Source organism: Peromyscus maniculatus, chromosome 22, assembly GCF_049852395.1.
Source record: "Peromyscus maniculatus bairdii isolate BWxNUB_F1_BW_parent chromosome 22, HU_Pman_BW_mat_3.1, whole genome shotgun sequence".
NCBI lineage: Eukaryota > Metazoa > Chordata > Mammalia > Rodentia > Cricetidae > Peromyscus > Peromyscus maniculatus.
Window position 1 is genome coordinate 3,110,436 of NC_134873.1, and position 11,090 is coordinate 3,121,525.

At 58.3% G+C, this 11,090-nt stretch overlaps 1 long non-coding RNA gene across 1 annotated transcript; it reads right to left on the reverse strand.

Annotated features, from left to right (window-relative positions):
- Positions 1-3,917: 3,917 nt before the first annotated feature.
- On the reverse strand, positions 3,918-5,201 carry LOC143270088 (uncharacterized). Its single transcript, XR_013047012.1, has 2 exons — positions 5,013-5,201; positions 3,918-3,994 (listed from the first exon to the last, which is right to left on the reverse strand). It is a non-coding gene; the product is annotated as an uncharacterized LOC143270088 (long non-coding RNA).
- Between the last annotated feature and the right edge of the window lie 5,889 nt (positions 5,202-11,090).

Consider the following 11,090-nt stretch of genomic DNA (forward strand, 5'->3'; position numbering starts at 1 on the left):
GTCGCCTCCACCCGGCGGTGCCAGGGGCGTAGCGCGGGGAAGGGGTTGGCGAGGGGCGGGGAGGACGGTTGTTTTCCAGGCCTTGTAATTTTCCCTGCAGCCGGCGGCCCGGGCCGGCCGGGGTGGGGCGTGGACCCGGACCCTCGCCGGAGCGGGGCGACCCCGGAGCGGCGCGGAGGCGGTGGGGAGTGGGGAAGCGGGAGCCAGCCCGGCTCGTTGCTTGTTTTCCTTCTTCACCTCCGCGTCCTCTGCTCTCCCACTTCCTCTCCGGTCGTGGGAGAGGTCCGGAGAGGGAGGGGGGAGAGGAGGGACCAGCGCCATCCCGCGTCTCCAGGCCCGCTGGGCTCGGGCTCCGCCACCGGACGGCCTGGCGGGCTGCGGGGCCGCGGCCCGCGGGAGGGGGTGGAGCGGCAGTGAGAGCGAGCGCCAGGCCTCAGTTTCCCCTTCTGCGCCCCTTCTGATGGGCCGCAGGGGGTGTCGGCTCCAAACGTCCGGGTCCTTACTCAGTGATATTTTTCATTCATTATTAAATTATCAATATTAACGATGTTTTTTCAAGGCTGCCCGATGTTTATTTTCTTTTTACATCAAAGCGTAGATCCCTCCCCAGGTCTCCAACGCATCTTTATAAACCGAATTAAAAGTACAGTTCAGCTGGGTGGGGTGGCGCCCAGCACCCGGGAGGCAGAGGCAGGCGGATCTCTGTGAGTTCGAGGCCAGCCTGGGCTACAGAGCGAGTTCCACGACAGCCAGACCTGCGTAGTGGCACCGTCTCGGAAATATAAATAAGGTGCCTCTGAGCACCCAAACAGACGGCATCGGTGCTGTGCGAGCAGCCGCCTGCTGAGGGGAAACCCAGGAGGTCCCCACAGGGGAAGTGGTGGCCCGGCCGGGCAGCGACACCAGCCAAGGTGGGAAGGACGAGGGGCGGCCACGTGAGCCTGGCGGGGGTGGGGGACCCGGAACCTCGGCCGCGGGACCAAGCCCTGGAACCCTGACTCAGGCACGGGGCGCCGCGCCCGCCCCGCTCTGGCCCGGCGACAGGGGGCGGGGCCACCGCCCGGAATTCAGAGGACACTTTCCACGCCCACGGCTGAAGCTCCTCCCACCTGCCTCGGTTTCCCCAGAGACTGGGCTGGGATGAGTGGGGCTGCGGACTTCAAGGGACGACTCGAATTCATTCAGTCTCGCAAGTCCAGCTGTGACCACAGGCTGGACCCTCCCTGGGGGCCTGGACAGACCAGCATCGCCTGCGGAGCACCCCAGACCTTACCGCCCCCAGTTTTCTGATGAACACGAAGGGGTCCAGGGCCTGGACCTCACTCGCCCCACCACACGGGGCGGGGGGGGGGGGGGGGGGGAGGCCAGAGAACTGGAGGAAAAGGCTGGCAAGTGCTAGCCTGGGCAACCTTCAGGACCTCCCAGCAATCAATAGGATGGCAGGTTATTAAAGTCTGGCGGGTAGCACTCCATTTTAATTCTGAGGAAGTGGAGACAGGAGGATTCTAAGACTCCTGAGCCGAGCCTGATCAGCATAGGAAGTCCTAGACCACACAGGACTACACGTGGAGACCCTGTATAAAAGAAACAATTAAGTAAATTAAAATCGAATCTAGGGCCGAGTGGTGGTGGCGCCCGCCTTTAATCCCAGCACTCGGAGGCAGAGGCAGGCGGATCTGTGAGTTCTGTGAGTTCGAGGCCAGCATGGGCTACAGAGTGAGATCCAGGACAGGCTCCAAAGCTACACAGAGAAACCTTGTCTCAAAAAAAAAAAAAAAAAAGGAAAGAAAGGAAACAAACAAACAATAATACAGGTGTGGCCAGGCGGTGGTGGGGCATACCTTTAATCCTGCCACACAGGAGGCAGAGACAGATGACTCTCTGAGTTCAAGGCCAGCCTGGGCTACACTGAGAAACCCTGTCTCGAAAAAAAACAAAACAAAACAAAAAACAGCAACAGCAAAATAATAATAATAATAATAATAATAATAATAATAATAAAGCAACAAAACGTTAGTGCAACTGAGATATAAATCAGGGTGAGGGGAGGCGGTGCTCAGGGTCTGTGGAAGATTTAACTCCTTACTTACTAACTTTGCCACACTGGACAGAGCACAGGGCCTGGAACATGCTAGGCAAACACTCCACCTCTGTAGTCCAGGTTACCCCCAGCTCCTTACTGGTGATCCTCCTGCCTCCACCTCCCGAGTGCTAGGGGACAGGCTGTGCCGCCACCGCCCAGCTACACAGTTGCTCACATGTCAGAGGCTGTGGATGTGCTAGGTGTGGAGGAAGCCGGGTTGTGGGCCCGTAAGAGAAGCATTCTGGGAGCATCCTGGATGCACAGGGGATTTTGAGGGGAGGCTAAGGAAGGTGCCGGGTGATTCTGTGGCATCACTGTGCTTTTCCGTGGCGGCGGAGGAAATTGTGGCTGTCATCTGCTGTGTGTGACTTAGGTGCCGTGAAGTGGCTCGTGTGTGTGTGTGCGTGTGTGTGTGTGTGTGTGTGTGTGTGTGTGTCCCCGTCCGTGTCCGTGTGTGTGTGTCCGTGTGTGTGTGTGTGTGTGTGTCTGTGTCCGTGTGTGTGTGTGTGTGTGTGTGTGTGTATGTGTGTGTCCGTCCGTGTGCGTCCGTCCGTGTGCGTCCGTGTGTGTGTGTGTGTGTGTCCGTGTGTGTCTGTGTGTGTGTGTCCGTGTGTGTGTGTGTGTGTGTGTGTGTCTGTGTCCGTGTGTGTGTGTGTGTGTGTGTGTGTCCGTCCGTGTCATATATACATAAAACACAGACAGGCTACAGTGTCACACAGCACCCAGGTTTGCTCTGGGCCAAGATTTATTTTTATTTATTTATTTTAGTTTTTTTCAATACAGGGTTTCTCTGTGTAGCCCTGGCTGTCCTGGATCTCACTCTGTAGCCCAGGCTGGCTTTGAACTCACAGAGATCTGCCTGCCTCTGCTGGGATCAAAGGTGTGCACAACCCTGCCCGGCTAAGATTTTCGAATGGCCATCCATCCAGGTGGACAGCTGTCCCACAGGCGGTGTGTGTGAGTGCAGAGTGACGTGCTGGAAGATGGGGCCCCGGGTCCTCAGAATAACCTGAGCAAAGGCCCGGAGGCTGGACTGAGTTTACTGTGGGGCAAAAGCCTGGAGATGGAGACACTGTGGGTGCAGCTGGGGGGACTCAGAAGCCAGCAGACAGAGGAATACCACCAGAAGTGGAAACTAGTTAGTGAGTTCTGGGTTATTATTATTATTATTATTATTATTATTTTAAAGCCGTTCTTATGTAGCCTAGGCTGGCCTGGAGCTCACCACATAGCAGAGGATAACCTCAAATGTCTGGGATGTCAAGTGAGTAGTCTACCCACTGCCTCAGGCCTGCAATAGTTTCCTTTCTTATTTATTATTTATTTTATTTATTTTTGAGTCAGGGTCTCACCGTGTGGGCCTCGCTCTCCTGGCGCTCACTTTATAGAGCAGGCAGATGTCAAACACAAACAAAAGCCGGGTGTGGCAGCACATGCCTGTCTTCCCAGAACTGGGGAGGGGGAGGCCGGAGGTCATCCTTAGCTACCTAGTGATTTGAGCCAGCCTGGGCTACACGAGACCCTGTGGCGGGGGAGGACTACCACCGCGTCGAGGGAAGGTGGAGAGGGCTGTGTTCACTCGGGCATGCCCTGGCAAATGGCCTCCCCCCCCCCTCCGTTCTCCACTCTGCGGTGGGGCCCCTGGGGCCAAGAGCCTGGAGAAGCTCAGCCATGCCTGGTGACAGGTGACTGGGAGCCGCCTGCAAGGTGTGTGGAGGCCCGGGACGGTGCCCAGCACCCTGCAGGTCCCAGATGCATCAGCGCCTATGCCTGGCCCGGCGGCCACGGTGCAGAGCAGCTGGCTGGAGTCTAGCTGGAGTCTTGCATGCTGCGGTTCTTTTTCCTCCTTCCTTCCCCGCTCAGGGTCTTCGCCGCCCTCCCCGGAACCGTGCACGGCGGCCTGCGGCCTCGCTGGGAAGGAAACGTGAATTCTCCCATCTGGGGTGACCGGTGGGGACTGAAGAGGACCCCCAAATGAGTGAGGTCGGCCCCCGACTATGCGGCGATCGGGAGCCGCCCGGGTTCCCCGGCGGCCAGGTAGGGGGAGCCGCGCCCGGTCCGGTGCGCCCCTCGCAGCCGCCTGCCACGTGGGCCGGCTGCCGCGCTGTCCCCCCGGCCGGGCCTGGGCTCCGGTTTCACTTTGCTGCCGCGGTTTCAGTTTCAGGCCGTGGAGAGAGAGGGACCGGGAGGCAGGGCTGGGGCAGCAGGTGCAGGGCGCCCGCCCGCGCCCCCGGCCCGCCCGCCCCTCGGCTCGCCCAGCCCCCCCCCCCCCGGCCCTCCGCGCCAAGGTTAAGGGGTCAAGGTCAAACTCTCCCCACGTGGCGCTGAGGCGGAGAGACTCGTCCCGAGGCTCGGGGTCGCCCCGTGCGCGGGTGGGGTGCCCAGGGCTCCCATCCAGTGACTTTTCTAGGAAGTGTGGCCGGTCCCCACCCCCAAAAGTCCCTCCCCGCCCAGTGGGAGGGGCGGGGCAACGTCCCCAGCAGAACAGGATGTGGGTCACCCAAGTCTCCCGGCCAGGGACGCGCTCGGTCCAGAGTCCGCGGGACGGACGACGCTCAGGACTGCCCTGGGTGTTCCGGACGGCCAGGGGAGAGACCCTGGCTCAACACACACACTCACAATCACACACACACAGACACACGATCACAGACACACACACTCACAATCACACACACAGACACACGCACACACACACAGACACACACACACGATCACAGAGAGACACACACACACTCGCACACTAACACACACACACAGAGACTCACACGCACATCACACACACACACACACACACACACACACACGCACTGTGCATCTCGCCCCAGGGACTCAGCACCTGCGTCCCAGACCCGGTGTTTGCTCGGCCCGCCCACCGCGCCCCACCCCCACGTCCTTTCCTGCAGGTGGGGACCGGGCCTGGCCTGCCTACCTGGTCCCCAGGCCTTGGGGACAGACACACCCCTGGGTGAGCCTGGCGGGCAGCCAGGGACAACACACCCACGTTCCTGGGTGCCCTAGCGCCCCCCTGGGGCCCGATCGCGCCTGGACAGGTGCTGTGTCAGGTGACAGCGCAAAAGCCGGCCACCTGGGCAGAGCAGGCGAGTGTGACACAGAGCAGGTGGGCGGGGCTTTGTGGAAGGAGAGCTCACTATTGACTCTCTAAACACTCAGGACTCAGTCAACTCATTTTCACACGTCGTCAGGGTGGCGCGACGATTCCAGAACATTCTGTTACCCTCAGTGGAAGCCCCGACCTCCCACCCCCAGCACATGCAAGCAAGAAGACCAGAGTTCAAATCCCCGGCACACACAGAAAAAGCTGAGGGGTGAAAACTCCTGCCCCTGTAACCCTAGCACTGGGAGGGGCAGGCAGGCATGGGGATTCCTGGGACTGACTGGCCCGCCTGGAAGGACCGGGAGTGTCAAGTTCAGGGAGACTTGGAGGGTAGGAGATGACCTGCAGGTTAAGTCACTTGCTGCCAAGCTTGGGGGCTAGGGGGCAAGTCCCTGAAGTCACATAAAGATGGTGGCACTCTGAGTTCAAGGCCAGCCTGGGCTACATAGTGAGACCCTGTCTCCAAAACTCAACCAATTATAAACATATAAAAATGCAGTCATGCATTCATATGCAAGAAGTGAGCTTGGAGGTGTCGCTCAGTGCTTATCTGTGACGTGCTAAGGCCCTGGGGTGGTCTATCCTCTGTAACGCACGAGTAAGTTAAATAAACAAATAGATAAATATGTACTCAAGCCCTACAGAAAGCTGTCCAGTGCAGGCGACAGACCCCGCCCCTCCTGGCTGGGCTGGCTCCATTTCCCCCCTCAGAGGACTCCCAGCTAAAGGGACAGACGGGGCTGCTGGCTGGGGCACACTGAGATGGAAGAGGAAGAGGGCTGGGGGGGCTGGGTCCACACCATGCTGGGGCTTCCTCCTGCACTTCCGGCTCTTTCTTGTGGGCTTGATCTGAGACAGCACACCTCCCTTGAAGTCCCAACCATGAGATGTGGGGCTGCCCGATCTCTGCACCATTTTCTTCCAGGCGCCTGGAGCTGGGTCACAGCGAGCCCAGCTCCCATGGAACCGAGGCTCTCGGAGCCCCCACTGGCTGCCCTGCATGGTGGGTCACAGGACCCCATGTGGTAGAACAGAAGAAGCAAAGGCTGAGGCCCATGACACAGGAAGGGGGATCCCCGCGTCTCCTACGTGTGGGGAACCCAAGGAGAAGCAGGGACTGGGTAGTCAAGAGCCGAGGCCCCAAGAGGCCGTGGAGATGACTAAGCAGGTGAGGCGCTTGAGGACCCACGCTCAAGCTTTGAGCACTACATGGTAAAGGGACTCCCAAGAGCTGTCCTGTAATAGATAAATGGAAATGATAAATCAAACAGCAATAAAAAATAAAATGAATGAATGAATGAAAGCGGGGTTAGGGCTGAATAGCCCAGCAGTTAGGACACTTGGAACTCGTGCAAGGACCCAAATTTGGTTACCAGCACCCACATCAGGAGCTCACAATCACCTGCAATTCCAGCTCCTGGGATCCGAGTCTGTCTTCTGGCCCCTGCAAGCACTGCGCACACGTGCATGCACACATGTGCACGCGCCCATACACAAATTACTAAAAAACAAATGATCTCCCAAAAACCCTAACTTTCCCCGAGGCCCGAGGGAGGACACTACTTGAGGCACAGGCCAAAGCCTTTGTACGAAAGTCCCCCACTGTTCCGACGCAGGAGAAACACGTTCTGAGCTGTGCCCTGCAGACTTGCACATCAGTCCCAGTCAGGGTCCACACAAGGATGGCAGACATGCAGCAGCGATCTTTGTTTTCTTGCGTGTGCACGGACGCCAGCAGCGTAGGCAGGGTCTCTCACGTGGAGCCCGTGGATTCCCTCAGCAGCCTGGCTGGTGAGCACAGGGCTTCTCCTGCCTCAGTCTCCATGGCGCCTGGCTTTTTATGTGGGTGTTGAGGATCCACGATTGCAAAGCAAGGACTTCACAGACAGAGCCAACTCACCAATCCCTGATGTGTTTATTTTCTGAAACAGGGACTCTCTCCACAGCCCAGCCTGGCCTAGAATTCAGGGCAATTCTTCCGTCTCAGTCTTCCGAATCCCGAAATTACAGGCCAGCATCAATGGCCATCGAGGTGGCTCTTTCTCTTGGTGCTGCAAGGCCACTGTCCACCTCAGAGCCAGGAGCAGCACATCTCACACCACTTGAGACAGTGTAGCTAGCCCTGGCTGCCCTGGAACTCGCTCTGTAGACCAGGCTGGCCTCAATTCAGAATCTACCTGCCTCTGCCTCCTTAGTGCTGGGATTAATGATGCACACCATAACACCTACTCCCCAACCCCAGGCAAGGTCTAGCTAAGGCTAGCTTCCAGCTCAGTATGTACCGAAAATGGGTGGGAACTCCTTCCTCCACCTCGCAAGTGCTGGGAAGGTGCGCGCCACCAATGCCAGGTCCCAGCTGTCTTCACGTGGGGACTCCACCAGTCCTCCGCTCTCAGGGGGGTCTATCTGTGGCTCAGTAGGCTCCGAGAGTGATTCTGTTTTTTAGGGTCCCCTGAAGAAGAGCCCCAATTATTTGTGCTCCAAAAAGTGAGGAGCAGGGCTGTGGGAGCCGGGGTGAGGTCAGGGGAGCCATCAGCTCCCCTGAGGGGAGCATGACATCAACAGGGCAGGTCCTGCAACTCCTGCTCCATCTGCTCCAGGCTGAGCCGACGGAACCCGTCTACCTACTTCTTGGGGTACAAAGGCAGCAGGGGATAAAAACGGAATTTAGGGCTGGACATGGTGGTCACACCTTTAATCTGAGCACTCAGGAGGAAGACCAGGCGAATCTCACTGAGTTTGAGGCCAGCCTGGGCTACATAGACGCTCTTAAAACAAGCCAAAAGACAAGATGTGCAGGGTTATTGCTCAGTGGCTAGTGGTCACCTAGTCGGAGGAGGTGGCCCTGGGTTCCATACCCAACACCTGGCCTGGTGTTTGCTAGGCCATCCTCAGCAACACAGTGAGGTGGAGGGCAACCTGAGCTATATGGGACCTTGGCTGGGTCCAAGATTCTGTTCTCAGAAGCTATGTCCTTTAATTAATATATATTACATATATAATTATTATATATAATACATAGATATTGTTTTTCAAGACAGGGTTTCTGTGTAGTTTTGGTTCCTGTCCTGGATCTCACTCTGTAGCCCAGGCTGGCCTCAAATTCACAGCTATCCACCTGGCCCTGCCTCCTGAGTGCTGGGATTAAAGGTGTGAGGTGCCGCCGCCCGGTGTCCTTCAATCTTTAAGGACAGGGAAACTGAGGCAGGCAGGGTACCAGCCTTCCCCCAGGGTCCTGAACTGTGAGGCCTGCTTGATATCGCAGCAGAACTCCGTCCTTTATGTCCCCAGCTGTCCAGTGAGCCAGCGTAAACCTGTGGGCACAGTCTGGGAACGAGTGACAGCCCTGGGCGGTCGCCCAGTGAGGCAGGCTCCTCCCTCACCTGCCTCTGTCCCCAGAGACCCAATGGCCCTACAGGCCCCTCCTTTCCCTGGAAGCTGGTGGAAACCAGAGCCACACTGCCATCCGGTCTGGAGCCATGGTGACCCAGGAATGGGTTGCGTCTGTGCCCAGAGCCACTTGGACTGTAGATGCTCCGGGAGGGCAGGGCAGGGAGGAGGGAGGCTGCAGCCAGCCTGCCTTCTGGGAAGCCGCTGATACCACATCTGGGCTCTGTGGGGTGGGGCTGCTGCCCACCTTCCAGGTCCTGCCTGTGTACCTACACTGCACTGGGTCCCAGAGTCTGGACGCAGGAGACTCGGGAACACTGGCCAAGGGCTGTCACTGGCTTTGGAGGGGCCTAGGGAGCTGTACCAAGAATCCCCAGGCTAGAGCTCTGCGTACGTCCATGTCCCTAACTGGCCAAGGGTCCCAGCAGACACCAGTTTTCTCACACTGAAAGCTACCGACAGCTGGGGGAACAATCACACCACCACTTTCTCTGGCTTTCTGCCATGTAGCTGAGGCTATCCCCCTGTATGTAAACCAGGACAGAACCTCCAGCATACATGTCCCACGTGCTAAAATAAGTCAGGCGCCACGGCCTCCGAGTCTTGGTCTTAACTGGTTAACGCCCGAGACTGTCTCAGTGTAAGCAGGTCTCACACTTGGGGCAATCCTCCTGCCCCACTTTCCTAGCATTAGGGTAACAAGTGAGAGCCACCTCACCCAGCAGAGCCCGGTTGTATTGTGTGTGCAAGTGCATGAACACTGAGGCCAGCGGCGCGCACAAGGGTCTCGGTAACGTTGCACCTCTTTGGTTTTGTTTCTAACGGCATCTGGCTGTGTAGCCCTGGGTGACCTGAGTCAGCTGCCCCCCAACCTGAGAGATCGGACTGCCTCGGCCTCCGAGTGCCGGGACTAAGGTAGCACGCGGCACTACAACAGGCCCACCTTCCTTGTGACAGGGTCTCACTGAAGCTGACACTCACTCAGTGGGACTGGCTGGCCACTGGGCCACCTGTGCCCTCCAACACCGAGGGTTCAGACACACACGGGCACTGATGTGCAGGTGGGATCGGAACTCAGGCCCCCATGCATGCCTGCACAAACACGGAACCCCAGTCCAATCAAGGCTGGGGCTGGGGCTGAGGGCAGCTGCAGCCACCGAAACATCTGGACAGCAGCCAGCTAGCCCTATCCTGAAGCGGCAGGCCAGGTGAAGGCCATGGCAGGTGGACGGGCTGGGGGTCACTGGTCTCTGGGAATTGCCAGCATCGGACAGCAGAGGCCACTCTGGTCTGCGCAGCATGCTCCAGGGTAAGAGACAGACCACTTTAAAGCCAACAGGGTCCACCAGTGGCCACAGGCTACTGCTGGCCCAGGTGCTCCTGACCCAGGCTCTGAGAACTGCCGGGGGCCCTGGGTCCACCCCAGCACCGGGGAGGTGAGGGCAGGGTTAGACGCCAGCCTGGGCTCTCTCTGCCTCAAACATGAATTGGCAAGGTGAGGTGCACATCTTTGACCTTGGCACTGGGGAGGTGGGCAGACAGGCAGATCTCTGTGAGGTCAAGGCCAGCCTGGTCTACCTAATAACTTCCAAGACGGCCAGGGATATGTAAAGAGACCCTGCATCAAAAACAACAACTAAGAACAGTGGGTAGGAGGGACAGGGGAGCAAAGGCTGCTGGGTGTCTCATGTCCGCACTGCAGCACTCAGAAATTCAATTCACAGGCTAGCCTGGGCTACAGAGACCTGGTGTCTCCATCACAAAGGCAGGTGTGGAAGGCAGATCGCTGGGTTCAAAGCCAGCCTGGTCTACAGAGTGAGATCCAGGACAGCCAGGGCTGACAGAGAAACCCTGTCCGGAAAAACACAAGAAACGTTCAATAGTGTGACCCTAGCACTTCTGTGATGTGATTCCTGATGTGATCTCACTAGGTAACCCAGGCTGGTCTAGAACCTGTCATCCCCCTGCCTCAGCCTTCCCAGTGTTTGGGTAGCACAGGCCTCCCCAAGACTCATGGGATGCAGCTCATGTCAGCGAGGTGGAGGCCAGCCCGCTCCCGCTGCTCTGCACACTTCCCGTCTCCGGCCCCTCACAGGCCGTCTCCCATTCCTAGCAATCGGGGCTCTGCAGCTGAGCTGTGGGGAACCCCAGCAGTGTCTGCGGAGAACTTTGGGGGACAGTGATGTGTGGCTCAGACCCTGTGTCCGCATCAGCACATGTGACCTGTCCAAGTGTTGGAGGGTATGCTCCAGCCTCAGCAGCCTTGGGCTGTGAGAACTGGAAGAGGCCTCTCCACTTCGCTCACAGCCCACTGTGGCCGAGTGTGACTCTGCTCTGTGGGTGACGCAGGTGACAAGGCCAGCCAGCCCTTGTGGGGAGACTCCACCCCCAGAGCAGTGGGTACTCCTGTGCGGGACGCTCAGTCAGCTCCGCACGGGCCGGATCACCAGCGGCGCTCCCTGGAGCCCACGGGGCGCAGGAGGGACCCTGCTCCCACACCCT